The 18,336-nt window shown below is 42.6% G+C and overlaps 1 protein-coding gene across 5 annotated transcripts in view; it reads right to left on the reverse strand.

The window, feature by feature from the left end:
- LOC141753855 (poliovirus receptor-like) overlaps positions 1 to 18,336 on the reverse strand; it is a 370,582-nt gene that overhangs the window by 233,063 nt on the left and 119,183 nt on the right. The gene's annotated exons all lie outside the window — the stretch shown is intronic.

The raw sequence follows: 18,336 nt of genomic DNA on the forward strand, positions 1-18,336 counted from the left end.
CTGTAACACTGCATTTCCTTTCCTTTGCCCCCGCTCTGTCCTCCCTCACTAGCACGACGCCACATCTTATTATCTGTCTGCTGGCCTCTTGACTCCAACAATATGTCGCCACATTGTGCTTCCTGTTTGACAGTCTTATCTGCCTCGGGGTATACACGCTGAGCTGATGCAGTGGGCGGTGAAGCTGCTGCCCTATTTATGTTTTCCTTGGAAATGAGACTCCACATAATTGTTTTATTTTGTAAGTGCAGTGCCTGCGAGGCCGTCGGGACAAATAAAGAGCAGATTATTAGAAAATCTGAAGCACACGTTGTTTGTTTTTGTTTGTTTGTTTTAATACTTGAGTTTGGGACCAACTTTATTCACCCACTTAAAGACTGAGGGGAAACACATTTTCTCTCTGCGTCATCGAGCTATGCAGATATTGATACTGAGAGTTGTGCCTCCAACTCAATGTGATGGTATCGCTCACAGCACGGAAATATTACATTTAAAAATAGTCAACAGCAACACGCTGGTTTCCACAGACATCACTGTCAACAGTTTTTATTGATAGGGACTATTTCTTCAGTAGAAAGTAGTTCCCATGAAAACTGTTGACAATTCCAGCTGTGGATTATCCGGCATGTGGGAGTCGCTGCTTCTGGACAACAGAACAGTTAATCGTTAATTAACTGTGGAAATCAATTAACAACCCAAAACAATGAGAAATATTGTCCAGAAATCCTCCCAGGTAATGCATTTAGCATAAAACAACATGCTCAAATCATGTAAATCTATGTCAAATCAGACATTCAGCACCGCCACGTAGCCAGGATGGAATGAGGCTTTGTTTCAGAAGCACGTTTTTCCGACAGTGTGACGATTTGACTGTGAGATCGGCTAGTCGACTATTTCTGTGTCACCCCCCTAGTCCCTTCGTTCAAATGTTGAATGCCATCAGTGGTATTTCAGATTTCAATAGTGTGCTTCCAACACAAACAAACAAATATGCAGCCCCATAAAAAAATGCTTTTGCCAGTTTGAGAGCCCCGACCTCAACCCGATCACCTCGACACCTGTAGGATGAAGTAGACTTCAAGCCGGGCCTCGACCCTCTACAGCAGTACTGGACCTCACTAATGCTCTTGTGGCTGAGTGGGAACACACCCTGCAGCCAGGTTGCACAATCTGGTGGAAAGCTTTTACAGAATGACTGTTATAGCAGCAGACCCAAAATAATACATCCGATGTACATTTAAAGATATTAAAAATGTACATCGTAAATATTTACAAAAACAGAAACTCATATAGACTGAAGACATTAATACAAGAATGTAAACAGTAATAAACAGTGATGTCTGCAGACGGTGTAGTTAATTAAACTACTGAAGAAACAGCCACTCTCTCTCTCTCTCTCTCTCTCTCGCTACATGCCTCCTGTTTAGAAGACTGTCGTTCGTCATCACCTTCCCTCAGGCTCATCCAACTCTCTCGACTCTACCTCTCCTCTTCTTTCCCCCTACTCCTCTCTCTATTTTTGTCTCTCTGTCTCCCTTTTGTCTCAGTTGTCCCCTCCCTCGCCCACATTTTCTCAAGGTCGGCCTCCTGCTCTCCTTCTCTCTGAGATACCCACCCCCCCGCCGCTCTCTTTCTCTTTCATCTCCATCATTTTGTCTGCTCCTCTTCATCTCTCGCCCTCCACGCCACTTTTCTCAGCTTTCATCTTCTCCTGCCGTCGAGTCGGCCGCCCTCACATCCAATGGCCCGTTGCACGGCTCATTTTCCCTCAAAGCCCTGCTCCTTGTATCTCCCCTCTTTCAGTCTGTTTTCGACACTTTCTCTTCTCCAATTTTCAAGTTTCCCAGAAGAGCAATCGCCACATGCTCTTATGTCACGAAGAGATGGCACAACCTTAGTGAGGTCCTTCAAGAAAGGTACTTGTCTACGAAGCCTGAGAGTTGTGACCTGCGTGGGTAATCTCATGGCCTATAATTGTTTACTACTGCTGCAGAATATTGCCTTTCATATAAATTATTGATATTGAAATGCTATTTAACAAGATTAACAACTCAATAGCTGGTGCACTGTCAAAATTCATAAAACAGGCAGCAGAGATTGCTCTCTAATAACATTAGTTGATGAAGCTGACGAGAAAATGGTTCACAGTGAGAAGTGGAGGCGACCATCACGCTCTCGATGGTCATTAACTAAGGCTAATTAAGTTATAAAATACATCACTGATGTAGCCTTCAAGCGGACATTTCTTCATATTTATTGCTTTAAAACTCGGCTCCCTGTCGGACACCAGCTGCCCGATACGGCAGAGCATTGTGGTTCTGTAATGGTCACGTCTGAATACGTAAAAGTGACCTTAGTCTGGATGACATAAAGACAACACTTTAAAGCAGAAGTCGGCAGATTGGAGCAAATATGATTAAAAAAAGTTATTTTTATAAAACGGTCACTATATAGTTACAGTGATACATGAAACAGGTAACCTGAAAAAAATCATGTTCCTCTGTGACCTCCGGTGCTCCTAACAGCATCTGCAAGATATCACAGACCGGAGGAAAACAAGCAGTAAGAGCTGATCTGAGGTCTGCTGTCCAGCTGCCGTCTGTGAAAGCCGGCTGTCAATCACTCTGAACTCCGACCAAACGGTCAAACTAGGCAGCGCTGATCAAATATGAATCAATATTATGTTACTGTAATGTCTATTTCTCTCATCAAATGATTTCAGAATCACCTTGTAGTTCAGAAAGTTTGTGACGCCGCCGCCATTGTGAAATCTGGTGAAGGAACGCCAAGTTCTGGTCACATGACCGGAGCACAGCCAATAGGAACGCTCTCTCTCAATGAAATGACCTGTGATTGGTCAAAGTCTCCCGTCAAGGGCTAGATGTTCTAAAGCCTGAAAACAGAGCCATGAGGAGAGCAGAAGTCTAGTTTTCTCTCAGAACACTTGAATTACAATATGCTGAAAGGTTATTATGGCATTTTTGCCCAATGATACCAAAAACATCCTGCCTACTGCCACTTTAACAGGTAGATGAACACAGCAATGTTACGAGAGAAAAGGGCTCAGCAGAGTGTTCGTCAGACTATCAACTTCTCGGATTCGATCAGTGCTTGAAATGGAAAAAAATAAGTGTCAGTACTCTCCTTATTCACATGTTGTTATTCAAACTGTGTCAATCATAATCAGCTGGGATTTTATTGCTAAATTATTATACTTGAGTTATGCATCTTCTATAGTAGGACTATAATACTCCAATAATATTCACACTGGAACATCCTAGGGTTAAGGTTGTGTGTTTAGTGTTAATAGTTAATGTTCTTTCCTGTGTTATTTGTAGCCTATAGTCGGGTATCATTCAGGTTTTAGGAGCAGAGTCCCAGTCAGGATGCTCCGACATATGATACAGAGACACGTTCTGAGTTTCTACAGTGAATAAAGATACCAGGAGATATTGGGTTTGGGGTCCTCCTTCAAGAAAATGTGAAGGATTCTGACGTAAAACTGCAATTTTACATCATTTTGGACCATTATTATTATTACTAGTAAAATGATAATTTTATTATTTACACATTTCACAGCCTTCGTCTGAACATTTAATTGTGTTTGCCCAAAAAGAGCGGATTCATAACACTTTTAAATAAAGTTTTATTAATTATATTTGTTCACAAATAAAAAAAAGTTATGATGAACAGTCCACTAATTATTTTACAAAAAAAGGACGTGAACATTCTATTGATGAATTACAACACCACCGTTCTCATCGTTCTACCGACAGCTTGTGAGAAGTGCCGGTACGACCAAGGAGTAAAATGAAGAAGTGCCGTGTAGCGGTCTCACTTCGAGCACCGGATTCGACCAAATTGGTCACATGGATCTCAAATGCATTCTAGCAAAAAGTTAGCCCAAAAATCAACTACGTCCAATACTTCTGGGAAAGCTTTGGAGGTGACAGGAAAGCCCATTTTAAAATATCATTAATATTAACCATAGCATTTACTTATATGTACTAAAATGTATTGCTATTCAAGACCTTGGAAAATGTTTTTCCCAAAGCTGTCATGAAGACTGTTACGGGTTCCGCAGGTTTAAAACTAATCAGAGTGGTAGGTCTTCTAGCATTAACTATCTTTGCAGGTTTCCCAGCAGCTGGGGTTGGCCTGCCTCCCTCCCTCTTTCGTGTGATGCCACTGCTGTGTCCACCTCTCCGTGGCCTGTGGTGGAAACCAGTCGAATCAGTTAAAACAGGCCCAGAGATGAACGACACGGGTGGCTGTGATAACCCTTGATCAGTCCACCTCGTTGCTTCTTTGTTTGATGGTAACTTCTAAGTATAGAAACATTAGTGATTTGGTTGGACCTGGGCTAGGGAGTAGTAGTATTATTAGCTCACATATTACTGTGATAGTTGTTAGTCTTTTCCTCTGTGTAGATGCACTTGTTAAAGAGCCGGCTGCCTCTCGTGTGTTCTGGTTATTAGTGTTGAGCGTAGTTAAAGTACAGTTTGATTTCTTGTTTATAGTTTGTTGTTTGCCAGCTCAGCTGTGATCTTCATTTCTAGTTTGCAGTCGTTTTTGTTTTATTAAGTTATTGATTTCGGCGCCTTCAGAAGCCCATTCCTAATTTATATTTTATATCAACACACTTGTGTTTGCTTTTGTTTGCTGCAACTTTGTTGTTTGATTGCCTGCAGCCTGTTTTTCTCATTTTGATTGTGCATTTAACAATAAACGGCTACTTTACGCCTGATACCATCGGCTCATGTTGCTTCCCTTACCCCTAGACCTTACTGGCATGTAACAAAGACTATAAGGAATAGTTAGACCTTTCCACTTCTCCTGCCAAACATCAGCAGCGTGTTAAACCAGCGTGTTAAACCAGCGTGTCGGTCAGTTTTTAGTCTCTGTGAGTTCAGAAAATGCTCAGCAGTAATGTAAAGCCTGATTTGGGGTTAAAGGACTAGAGCATGAAAAAGCATCCGGATGGTCATGTAAGTGATGTCTCACTTCACATCATGCTATTATATACAGTATATAGTTACATACTGAGTTATATATTTACACGTGGTTGTTTTTCTCCCATCATTCACAGCTCTCTCACCATGTCACATTTCTTTACAGTCTGTCACTGTCACAGCTTTTTAACTATTTCTGTCTCTTTCCCAGTCAGTCTTTATTCACCGCTGTCACTCTCATTTCTACTGACACGCTACAGTATATCCCTACTAGTCTTTTCTTTATTTTTATCCGTCTGTCCACAAGTCACTTTGAAACCTTTCTCTCAACACTTTCTTCTTTGTGTTTTTGCCGTTTCTCCCTCAGTTCTTTTTCATCGTGTCACTGTCTTTTTTTCTCCCTCTCTGTCACTCCTTGTTGCTTTTTCGCTGTCTCTGTCTCCGTCTCCTTCCTCCCCCATTTTTTTTTTATCTCTCCCTTTATGCCACTTCATTCCCATCATTTGTCTCGTTTGAGGCCTGCACCGCTGGTGTGTGTGTGTGTGTGTGTGTGTGCGCGCGCGTGTGTGTGTGTGTGTGTATGCGTGCATGGGATTGGTTGTGTGCCTAAGCTATATAAAAGCGGCATACTGAGAAAATTAAAAAGAGATTTAACGGTTTTTGTGTGACAGATGGAAAATGAAGTGTATGTTGGTGCGTAAAAACAAATTCTAAGTATTATTTGTGTGTGTGTGTGTGTGTGTGTGTGTGTGGGTGTGTGGGTGTGGGTGTGGGTGTGGGTGACGGAGACCAGTAGCAAGAGCGAGATAGCAATACGATGACCGAGGGAGAGGGAGTTATGTAGGGATTGAGCATGACAGAGTGTTAAGTGCTTACGCTGCTCTATGACCAATTCATGCGTGAGTGCAGGCATGCATGCACATATCAGAGTGACATACATGTGTGCTTGCATGTAGGTTACGGTATAATATGCATATGTCTGTGTGTTTGTGTGTGTTTGTGTGTGTATTAAATCACGTGACACAAACAGATGTGAGTCCAGCTCTTCAGTAACTACCTCTCACTGCCTCTTATCACAGTGCTTCTCCGGCAAAGCAAGCTGGGAAAAGCACGATATACATAAAAAAAAGTACAATAATGTGTTTTATTTTCAGTGTCTTTCAAATTGCCTTTTTACACACAGCACCGCAAAGTGTCAAATAAAAGCAGGTCGTTAAATAACGGCTGGCAGGAACACAAACAGGCTGATCTCTAACAAAGACAGGAAGAAAAGGAATAGAAAGTAGTACGATGGATCATTCAGCATAATGTATATTTATATTTCAACAACATCAGTTCCTTCAGTGCAACAACGTAGTCATGGAATAAACACCGCTCTGATTTTCATTTTCAAAAAGAAATATTGCAAATACTTTAATGTGAAACACGTGCAGGAAGTGTTGAGCTCCACTGAGTTCTGGAGAAATATATATCTTTAGCTGCTAAATGCTCAGATATGTTCACCAGCTAGTCTCTAACATCGTCTGTCTGTCGTTCTGTGCTGGGCGGGTAGTGTACAGTGGGCTTCCAGAGTTTTGTCAGCTGCCTGCTGCGGCCAGAATGAATGCTATTAGAGCGGTGACAGGGAACCAAAACAGGAAGGTTGCAGATTGGAAGACCAAAGCAATGAGCTAAAACACGCTATTAAACTCTTACTGCGACAGGCTGCTCTCATGTATTGTGTTTGTAGCTTATAACTACGAGAAGTACTGCACTCTAATTTGTACATACCCCTAGAAATCAATTTATGTATTCCACGCAATTGTCAACCAGGAAATAATAAAGAGCTGTGAACACCGCGTAGGGAGGAGGTCGGGGTGGATGGGTGGGTCTAAAAATACCAGACTTTCGCCCAGAAGACTGACGTTCGTGTCTCGTGTCAAACCAAAAGTCAATGTTCATTTATTTGTCGCGTAACTTACGTATTTAAGAAACACCACTTCAGGTGTTATTTTAAACCAAAGCACAATGTTTTCCTGACTAAGTAGTTTTGTTGCCTAATCCTAACCAAGACAATCTTTTCCTAAACCTAACTAAGTAGTTTTGTTGCCTAATCCTAATCAAGACAATCTTTTCCTAAACCTAACTAAGTAGTTTTGTTGCCTAATCCTAATCAAGACAATCTTTTCCTAAATCTAACTAAGTAGTTTTGTTGCCAAATCCTAACCAAGTCCATCTTTTCTTTAGCCAAACTAAGTAGCTTTCTTGCCTGAACCGAAGAAAGTTATTTCCTTTGAAGACGGAAGTTTATCTTGAAAAGACTATATGCATGTAACAAGCATAAATTGACACGTGCTGCTGGACATTCGTAGGAAAACGTACGAAAAAAGATATACGAACCGACTACGAGTAACAACTTTCACACATACAAGTAGTCATGGAATCCATTGCTACTATAAAGGTATTGATTATGTCTGCATTTGAGATTAACAATTGTTTTCCTGGAATTTATACTAAGTAGTAATTAATTCTTTTATCTGCTTCACCTGGGGCGGCTGCGGCTCAGGAGGTAGAGAGGGTAATTGCAGGGCTGGTGGGTTCATGGCTCCTCCTGTCCACATGTTGAAGTGTCCTTGAGCAAGACACTGAAACCACAAATTGCTCCAGGACAGGACCTGGAACTGCAGCTCTGTTGCCATCTGTGTGTGGCGGGTAATGGGTCAGAGGCGACTTGTTAAGCGTTTAAAAATGCACTATACTGTATGAGTGCAGTCCACTTGCCATTTAGCACCCCTCTGATTTGTAAATGTATGCACAAAAGGCACCTAAAAGCAGCCAACCTGAAACAAACGGTCCTGTTCAAGGACATTGTTATGTCTGGTCTGGCTTCTCACGGTGGTCCAATCACCAGAGCAGCCAGGAAATGCAGCTTCACTTGAGAAAAGTGAGTGTAATAATAGCCCCCGATCTTTAAACCCTCACCCGCTGATTACAGCGATACTCAAAGCTCTTAGATAACAGCGAGCGCATCAAAAGGATGGAGAGCAGGTTGCACACTCTCTCTGGGCAATTTGTCCACATTTAACAAGACAGGTAAATCACTGGATTCCTTTCAAGTTCTCCGCAAAATATAGAATTAACATCTTTGATGCACGTGATAAATTATCCCAGGCAAGAGGGAAGGATGCCCACCACCGCCACCGCCACCTCCCCCATCTACCAGCGTGTCCGCGTTCGACTCGTCAAGTCTCCCGGAGAGCGAAAACATGACGCTAATTAGCTTCCAAAACAAAGTCCCTAGACCTCCGAGGAAGAGGTAACAAACTAGCACATCCCTGAGCACCAAGGTGGTTCATTCTTAGCAGCACATGGCTGACAGCATGTGGAACTGTATGTGTTTGCTTGTTTAAAGCTGCAGTTGGTAGCTTATTTGCTCAAACTGTTACTATATCCTGACAGTAGTATACATGAGACCAGGTTCCTCCGCCTCCTCTTAGTGTTCCTAACGGCACTGGCAAGACCCCACTGTGCCCAACGGAAAACAACCAATCAGAGCCGAGGAGTCTCTAACACGGCTGTCAATCAGCGCTTGTGAAGCTGGTGAACTCTGATGAAACGGTCAAAATAGGCAGCGCTGATCGAATCTGAATCTAGATTCTGTTACTGTAATGTTTATTTCCTGCCTAATGTTTTCAGAAACATCTTGTAGCGCACCGTTTAGCTGAGAAAGTTTGTGACCCGGCCGTCATGTCGAAAACAGTCGAGCCAAAACCAAGCACCGCCCACCGACTGGAGCGAACTTTCTAGTTTTGCGGTAACAGAAACTTGATTCATATTTGACCAGCACTGCCTAGTTTGACCAGAGTTTGCGAGCATTTGAAATTATTCATTTAAAAGTCCCATATCAGCTCATTTTCAGGTTCATACTTGTATTTTGTGTTTCTACTAGAACATGTTTACATGCTGTATTGTTAAAAAACAACTTTATTGTCCTTTATTGCACCCTCCTGTCTGAAACGCTCCGTTTTAGTGCATTTCAGCGGAATTGCAACAGAATTGTGTTGCTAGGCAACAGTTTGGTTCCATGTTTACTTCCTGTCAGCTGATGTCATTCACATACACTGCAACAGGAAATAAACTGGGACCCATATAGAATGTTTACGTTTAAAACTGTGAAATGGTCTAAATATTGTAGATTTGGACAGATCACAAATGGACAGAAATCCTGACGGCTTGTTTCAAAAGCACAGTTTCTGAATACGGGCTGTGTGTATTATTCTGTGGATTAAGCGTTTCGATACTTTCACAGTATTTATATAGAACTTAAACCTGCTTTATAATATAAAAGACGTGAAAATGACACTTTTTACAATATGGGACCTTTAAGCAAATAGGACAAAAAAAATTTTTTTTATCATCGTTACCAACTGCAGCTTTAAGGAGAAGACCAGCACTTTAATCACCACTGACATTAAAAACAGCAGTTAAATCTTCAGGGGCCATTAGCTAAAAACGCTAATCTGAACCCAAATGCTCGACGGTGAAAGTTTCCACCAACCGACAGCAAACACTTCAAAGGCGAGCTAGTCGTCGGGAGCTAACTAGGCAGCGATCTGTTATGCAGCGCTGCGTCGTGTTGACTCCGAGGGCACACGCCTGCTTTGCTTTGAAAGGTGAGGAGCTAATAAGCCTTTTTCTCCCCCAACTGCAGCGCCGACACTCTGCAGCACCTCTCTGTGAAATCCCACAGATGCGGCCAATTAAAATTCACAGCGAGGCGGGGCGCGTGGTCACGCGGGATGTGGACGAGTTGCTGGACAAAATTTCTCTGTTGTGTCTGAGAGGGCTGTCGAATCACGATGCATAATCAATCAGCACTCCAAAAGAAAACGAGGCGTACCTGGAGGGGTTCAAAATGGGTAGAGCTGCACCGGGGAGAAGAGAACGGGAACAATCATCCTGTTTATTTGATTTGGATTGTAAAAGTGTTACTACATATCAATACTTAGTCATATAACTACTATTATGGATGGGCACAAGCAGGGGCGCCTTAATATTACTGGAGGCCCCAGGGCTACGGGCTACCCTTCGTCATTGCACACCAACAAATATTAAATGGAGCAGTAAAAAGAATATGAAACTCATCATTATAAGACAATAAGCCAAGACAAAGCTAAGTTATTGAGCCAAGCAGGCCTGTGTCTTTTCAGGTAAAAACCCACAAACATCGCAGGCAAAGAACCTGTATATATTCAGGGTGGAGGTTTGGGGGTTTGGGGGTCTTCTCCCACGAAAATGTGAAGCTTTTTGACCTAAAAATATGATTTTTTTACATAATTTTGGACCATTATTATACTGTAGATAATGTCCAAAAAGCTTAAAAACTAAACTTGCTATAATAATTATTTTATTATTTACACATATCACAGCCTTCGTCTGCATATCTAATTCAGAAAACTTTGAAAAACTGTTTCATTAATGACAGTTCTTCTAGCCTATAGCCTAGAGACCCTGCATGGCTTCCCAGCTCCAGACCTCCACACCCTCAACCTGCACACCTGAATCAGCCCTGATCCGACAGTGAGGGCTGCTGAGTTGCATCAGTTGTGTTCAAAACACAACGTGATGTTATCATTGTTGTGTTATTGATTTATTTTCCACTGCTCGGGGCCGATAAACTGATGATGAACTCCGGTGAAACATTAACATTTATAACACAGTCTTCTTGTTCTTATTCACTAACATTTAGTATGATGAAGATGGTCTTACAGTCTCAGTGTTTATCATCGAGCATTAGAAAACAACCAGTTGTACCCGGCATTCTAACAGATTAATGTTTGATGATTCGCTCTCATCGCCGATATTATGTACAGATTTTGCAGGACGTGAAAAAGTATGGATAGATTACAGCGCCTCGCCCCCTTGCATTGACTTTTGGAAACCACAAACAACAACCACCTGCCCTGCTGCGCTCTGTCTAAACCCACTACGGCCTCCTCCAGCTCTCTCAGCACACCTCTGCTCGGTCAGCGGTGATGAATGCTGCACCTTTCATTGAGATGTATGTAGCCACTGGACCCGAGCACAGGAACTGACAGACACACTCCCACACTCCTGCCACAGTAAGCAAAGAAAGAAATACAAGCGCACACGCAGCACTTCACACTTAAAAAGCCCAGCGGCATGCTCACACACACACATCAACATTAATAACCAATGCTACACCTACACTCACTTAAACTCTAACTCCAAAACACCTTTTTGCGTAGCCTCGCTCCGATGCACACACAGATGACCGTATGCTTGCACCAACACACACACACACACACATCTGCACACTCAAGACAAGACAAATGAAGACTGCATCTCGTTTACCAGGCAGTGCAGACAGGCCTTTATAAAACATGCATGGCATGTATTCCCCGACTATCTACCTCCACACACACATACACTCTCAAAACAATCCGAACACGGGCTGCAGAAAGTACCGATTTGTGCAGGGCTGGCATGCTCCATCATCTTTTGACAGGCAATTATTTTATCACGTCTCACACGTAAACACAGCGGCCAAAACATACACCCAGGCTAACGTACAGTCACGTCTGGTGTGCGCACCAACGCGTTACAGTTCACATGGACGCGCGGGGTTAATAATTCAAAGCCCTGGTTAAGAGGGGAGCGCTCCCTCCTTATTAAATTATTGACAAGCAACATCTTGACTCTCTGCAGCCGACCGGAGGGATGGCCAGCAGGGAGGGAGGGGAGGAAGGAGAAGGAGGAGGACAAGAAACATATGTAAGGGAGAGGAAGAGGGGGAGGGAGGGAAGTAGTAATGAAGAGTTAAACAAGAAGACAATGGGTTCATGTTATCATAGAAAGCAGGAGAACAGATATTAACCTTAAGTAAATACAGAAAGCCTTTAAATTGGAGTTGGAGGAGTTTCGACAGAGAGAGAGACGGAGAGATGGAGAGATGGAGAGATGGAGAGATGGAGAGATGGAGAGACGGAGAGATGGAGCTGCTCTGTAATGTATTTCTGCTTTATTTACCAGCCTGCCTTTCTGCCTCTTTGTTGCTAGGGGCTGCAGAGCTGCTGGTTCACACCATACAGATAGAATACAGGAGTAGAACGGACACTCACACAAAGAACGTACATGGCCGAGAAGTGAAAGTCAAATGTTCGTAACCATTGCAACATCAGGAACCCAGCAGCAGAGCTACACCTCCGCCATTTTGGACTGAAAACTACTACCGGACACCAATAAAAACGTCCCAAAAGTGAAACTAAATTACTTCTATTATATTGTCACATTTAATGTCTTTACTAAAACAGCCTGTGTTGAACAAGAAAAATATGCATACTATTATAACTATTTACTTAACTTTTTGCCCGCCTGCTTCCCAGAGGAGCAGAGAGTGAGCGATGGACATTAAAAAAAACAGCACTCGTCAAGGACCTCCAAAATAGATGCACAATAGATCACAGACCATGGATGTATTAGTAAATGGCCTACAATCAATATAAATTCTTCGCTAATACTACGTTAAATTCAGATTATTTCATTCTACTAGCACTGCTAGCTACTGGCCGATAGCCGGTCGTTTGGGAAGAGAGACGTTAATACATCCACCACGCTACAGGCTCACAGCATACAGCCCATGGGTGTATTATAAGATAATAAAAGTGATGAATTACAGCCAATATCTCAATTATTACAGACTTATACAGCTAGCAGGAAACTGGCAGAGCCGGATATGTCACATAACAATTTAAATGAGGGCGAAGTTCATTTACCTAAAAAAAAATGATCCTCTGATTTACAGACGTCTCTTTACACATTCATGGCTATGGACTCATTGACATTTTCAGTCCAAAATGGCGGCAGCGCTATCGCAATGCCATCTAGCAGCTGTTGTCAAAAAAGCACTGGAGTTTCGTCTCTTTGCTTCTATGCTCTTTGATTTCAAATCAACGTAGCAGGATGGTCAGAGCGGCGGTCATGTTTATGTGTACCGTTGCCATAGCGACCGTTGTAGCGGGCCAACTTCCGCACTGTGCGATATATCGCATATATGTATCTAATAAAACATTAGATTTTGACTTTGGATGACAGATGTTCAAAAAACAAGTATTTTTGCTAAAGTTTGATTTTTTATGTTTGGTAAAACCAAATTTCTTTGACTTTCAGTTGTTGTAGTGACACAATGGAGCACATTTGTGCACAGCAGTCATAATCAAGACTAAAAATGAACATGGCACAATGAAAGTGTGAAAGTTCTGTTTCTATAGAGCACTGTCATTCTGTCTGGAGGGTTATTACATCATCATTTTTAGGCTTTGTGTGTTTCTTTGTGTTTGTTCGCCTTTGTTAAAGTGGCAGTAGGCAGTATATATTTTTGGCATCATTGGGCAAAAATCCCATAATAACCTTTCAGCATATTGTAATTCAAGTGTTCTGAGAGAAAACTAGACTTCTCCTCCTCCTCATGGCTCTGTTTTCAGGCTTTAGAACATCTAGCCCGTGACGGGAGACTTTGACCAATCACAGGTCATTTCATTGAGAGAGCGTTCCTATTGGCTGTGCTTCGGTCATGTGACCGGAACTTGGCGTTCCATCAAGATATCTCAACCTGATCTCAGCATGGCGGCCGGGTCACAAACTTTCTCATTTTCCAGCTAAACCGTGCACTACAAGATGATTCTGAGAACATCTGAGGACAGAAATAGGCATAAACGTAACAGAATATTGATTCATATTTGATCAGCGCTGCCTAGTTTGACCGTTTGGTCGGAGTTCAGAGTGATTGACAGCCGGCTCTCAGAGACGGCAGCTGCACAGCAGACCTCAGATCATCTCTTACTGCTTGTTTTCCTCCGGTATGTGAAATCTTGCAGATGCCGTTAGGAGCACCGGAGGAAACAGAGGAACATGATTTTTTTTCAGGTTACCTGTTTCATGTTCTACTGTCATATAGCGACCGTTTTATAAAAATATTTTTTTTAATCATATTTGCTCCAATCTCACCTACTTCAGCTTTAACTAGAATTACCGCCTCACGGTTGTATGTCTCCACCAACCAGTGAAGTCTCAGTTTACATCCATGTCTGTGCAATGTCATCACTTTATCCTGTTATAGACATTTGTGTGAAATTGTCATAATTAGCATATGAATTCTTGAGTTATAGCCAAAAATGTGTTTTGTGAGGTCACAGTTACCCTTGACGTTTGACCACCAAAATCCAATCAGTTCATCGTTGAGTCCAAGCGGAGGTTTGTGCCATATTTGAAGTAATTCCCTTCAGGCGTTCCTGAGATACCGCGTTCATGAGAATGGGTCGTATGGACGGACGGATGACTTGAAAACATAATGAGCATAAACAAAGCATAAAAATGAACATAACACATTGTAAGTGTGAAAATTCTGTTTCTTTTGAGCACTGTCATTCTGTCTGGAGGGTTATTACTACTCATCTTTGTAGGCTTTGTGTGTTTCTTTGTGCTTGTTCACCTTTATTAAAAAGAGAGTATGAGCTCTTTCAGCAACACAAAGATTTAACGGGGTGAGTTTTTTTCAGAACCCACTCACACCCTCTCCGAGCACCTGAAAAGTGTTGGTGTGCTTGTTTTATTGATCCGTCTACCTCACACGCTGCCTGTGAAGCCATTAGGCTGATCTGAGAAGCCATTAGGCTGATCTGTGACAATGTCATTCACCAGCGTTGGATTATTTGTGCATGTCTCTGCTCCTTCCTGGTGCCCACGTTCACAGTCAGTGTGACCACGCTGCAGTACTTCTGCACATTCTGCATTTACATTCTCCCCAGAGACCTTTCACTCGCAGTTAGCCGCTGTTTACATCAAAGTCGGGGGAAATTCTTCCAAAAAGATGACTTATGCTTTCAGGCCATCACTGCTTAAGGACTGGATTTTAAAGTTTTTCTTAATACATTCTGCTGGAATTATGCATTTCTGGGCAGCTCTGCCTTTGGCTTCACACAGTTTCAAAAACACTGCTAAAACTACTTATGACACTTAAAAAGGGATGGTAGGTAGCACGAGTGCTAGGCTGTCAAATGACCTCTTTTAAGAGGATGAATACTCTATATTTTTCAGATACCAAAAGCAAAATTTCTGTCTTTTCCCATTATACTATGTAAATAATCTCCTTAAATATACCATGGACTGATGCAACCTGATGGGCTGTTTACATTATATTCACCAGAAGTCCCATCAATCTGACAGCACAGAAAAAAGCTCAAAGATGTTTGCTCTGACTCAGCTGGGGAAGGAAAAGTTTGGGTGAAATACTATTTACTCTTTATGGTTAATTATACAACGGAAAGTTCCGGTCTTTGACTATGATTGGTTGAGCCGCATTCAAACCTGTTGTAAAATACTAAGGATTCACCGATACCGATACCAATATTGGGTCTGATACTGTGCTCATGTATTCGTACTCGCAAAACGACTCTGATACAAAGGCACCAATACCACTTTACGGCAGCGTGGCGTTAACCTCTCGTCACCATCTTTCGGGTCCTATCGCACCAATCACGCTCCACCTCCCCGAGGTTTCGGGCGAGACGGGCCGGTGGTGCGTCCGACCGCGAGGGGCACGCCGGCCCTTACTGTCATTGCGCCACGGGGTTTTGCTTGCACCCTCTGACTCGCGCGTGCGTTAGACTCCTTGGTCCGTGTTTCAAGACGGGTCGGGTCAGATATCGCCGCAGACCCCTGGCGCCTTTTACGTTGGCCGAGCCCCGCCCTGGGGGCACGACGCGGTTGGGGCGCCCTAAGGACAGACCGCCCCAGTGACACTTTGTCCGCGGCCCCGGGAAGCACCTTCGCCCCGAGCCTTTCCAAGCCGACCCAGAGCCGGTCGCGGTGCACCGCATTCGGGACTCCCCAGCCTGCCGTGTGTCGCTCACACCCTCCAGCTGGCTGTTAACGAGGGTCTTTTGGCACAGAGAAGTACTTGTATCGGTACTCGGTATCAGCAAGTACCCAAATGTAAGTACTAAAAAAGTGATATCAGTGCATCCCTAATGCTAAATTAAACAATCACTATTTGGTTGTTCCCCTGAAAGCAGATCTGCTATTTGGACAAAGAGGGCAAAGGGTAGCGGAAAGAAACTAGTCATATTTAATTAAACATGAACTGATGTTGTCTCCTAAAATGTTGAAGTTCAAGTTATCCAATAACTCATTCCCTGAAGGAGGAAGCTAAAAGTAAAATAACAGACTGCTCAGCTGTGCCTTTCAACATCCTCCTCGGCTGTCTGACAGAAGACAGCTCTCACACCTCCCTGCAACAAGTGTAATAAGAGAGGAGAACATCGAGGCAGATGAGAAGGACGTCAGACAGCAAGAAGGGGGACAGTAATGATTCTATCGAGATGTGTTGTGCAGAAAAAGAGAGCAAGACGGAGATGGTAGACGGAGAGAGAGTCGTTCCTTATTTCCACATGTCAGCGCCACAACTAGCAGCCACACCACCACAATTACATGTCAGCATCCACAGAGCCACCCTGATTACAAAAACACACACACCAAGCAAACATCCAGTCACTTAAACACGCAGCACCTACAGCGCTGCTGCCACAGAGCTTTCAAAACCAAGATTCACTTCCTTCACAATTTGTATTTCTTTCATATATACAGAGAAAACTGAGATTGGGTTGTGCCTGGGAGTAAAGCTCTGCCTTAAAGTATCTGTAAATAAATAGACTTTTTTTAAGGAAGAACATCATTAATTAATGGTAAATTGATAGTTAATTAAAATGAGTTAATAGTCATTTTACTGTTAACAAACAATGAAATGAAAATTAATAATGTTTAATAAATTCTATATTGTATCATAGCTGATAAGAGACGATAACAAAGTAGTTAGTAGTAATTAGTAAAAAGAGAGTTCTTTAGTTTTGACTATTTCCTTTAAAGGTCCCATAATATGCTCATATTCAGGATCATACTTGTATTTTGTGTTTCTACTAGAACATGTTTACATGCTGTAATGTTAAAAACCCAGTATTTTCCTCATACTGCCGGCCTGAATATACCTGTATTCACCCTCTCTGTCTTAAATGCTCCGTTTTAGCGCATTTCGACGGAATTGCGACAGAATTGCGTTGCTAGGCAACAGCTTGGGTCCATGTATACTTCCTGTCAGCTGATGACATTCACATACACTTTAACCGGGAAGAAACTGGGACACATTTAGAATGTTTACGTTTAAAACCATGTAAAGGGTCTAAATATTGTATATTTGTGACATCACAAATGGGGAGAAATCCTGACGGCTTGTATCAAATGCAGAGTTTCTGAATACGGGCTGTGTGTATTTCCCTGTGGATTGAGTGTTTCCATACTTTCACAGTATTTATATAGGACTTAAGCCTGCTTTATAATATAAAAAAGCAAAACATGTAATATAATATGGGACCTTTAAACAGTTGCATTGTTTGAGCAGACCTGCAAACTAAAATATTTCAGGAATTCTGTGAATCTGCATCAATTCACGTTACAAGATTAACAATATTCCTAAAGGGACTGGATAATAAAGCTGAACAAAAAATCCCAACGTCCTACAGTAAGCAAGTCTTAACATGCCAGAACCACAAAATGTTTTATTCCCACAGGGCATTTTCATTATGTGCTCCGTGACCTCATACGATTCAGTGGCAATCACACCAAAACTCCCCCTCACATGTGCTCTGAGACAAAGTCAGCGATGATAACTCTACTAGTTTTACTAATTCTTGGCTGGTCAATAATCCACTCTAACCGGCTCAACGGCTCCAACACGTCTCTGATGTCTTCAGAGTCTACCGCCACTCTGTGATATACAGTATATCAACCAAACTGCAAACCCCACCACGATTCCCCCGCTGAGCTGCACACACACACCACAACCCATAATTACAGGATGGCCACAGTAAGTCAGATCACCAAATCCCTGCATGGATTTCGAAACATTTGGGATAGGCATGAAAGCCTGTGTTTCCACTAATCCTATGTTTCAACATTCGCCATGGGATTTAGAGTGCTGTGTGTGTGTGTGTGTGTGTGTGTGCACTGTGGACCGCAGACAACGCGCCACTTCAGAGGACAAGAAGAGCAGCGACCATGGGCAGAGGGCCAGGCTACACAACACATTAATAATCCATCCAAAAACTCATTTTCCCACAGTCCCCTCTGGCAGGACATTACTTTTGTGAATGGCTTGTTTGTGTATACCGGGTATAGTCGGAATTTTATGTTTGTGAGAGCTGGTGAATATTCTCGTGTGTGTGTGTGTGTAGTCTAGATATTATGAATGTATTTGTACGTGCATGTGTACCTGTGTGTGTTACAGGCTTGCTCATGCAGCCAGGATGTCATGTGCCACAGCTGGAGAGAGAAA

This window comes from Sebastes fasciatus, chromosome 17 (genome assembly GCF_043250625.1).
Source record: "Sebastes fasciatus isolate fSebFas1 chromosome 17, fSebFas1.pri, whole genome shotgun sequence".
NCBI lineage: Eukaryota > Metazoa > Chordata > Actinopteri > Perciformes > Sebastidae > Sebastes > Sebastes fasciatus.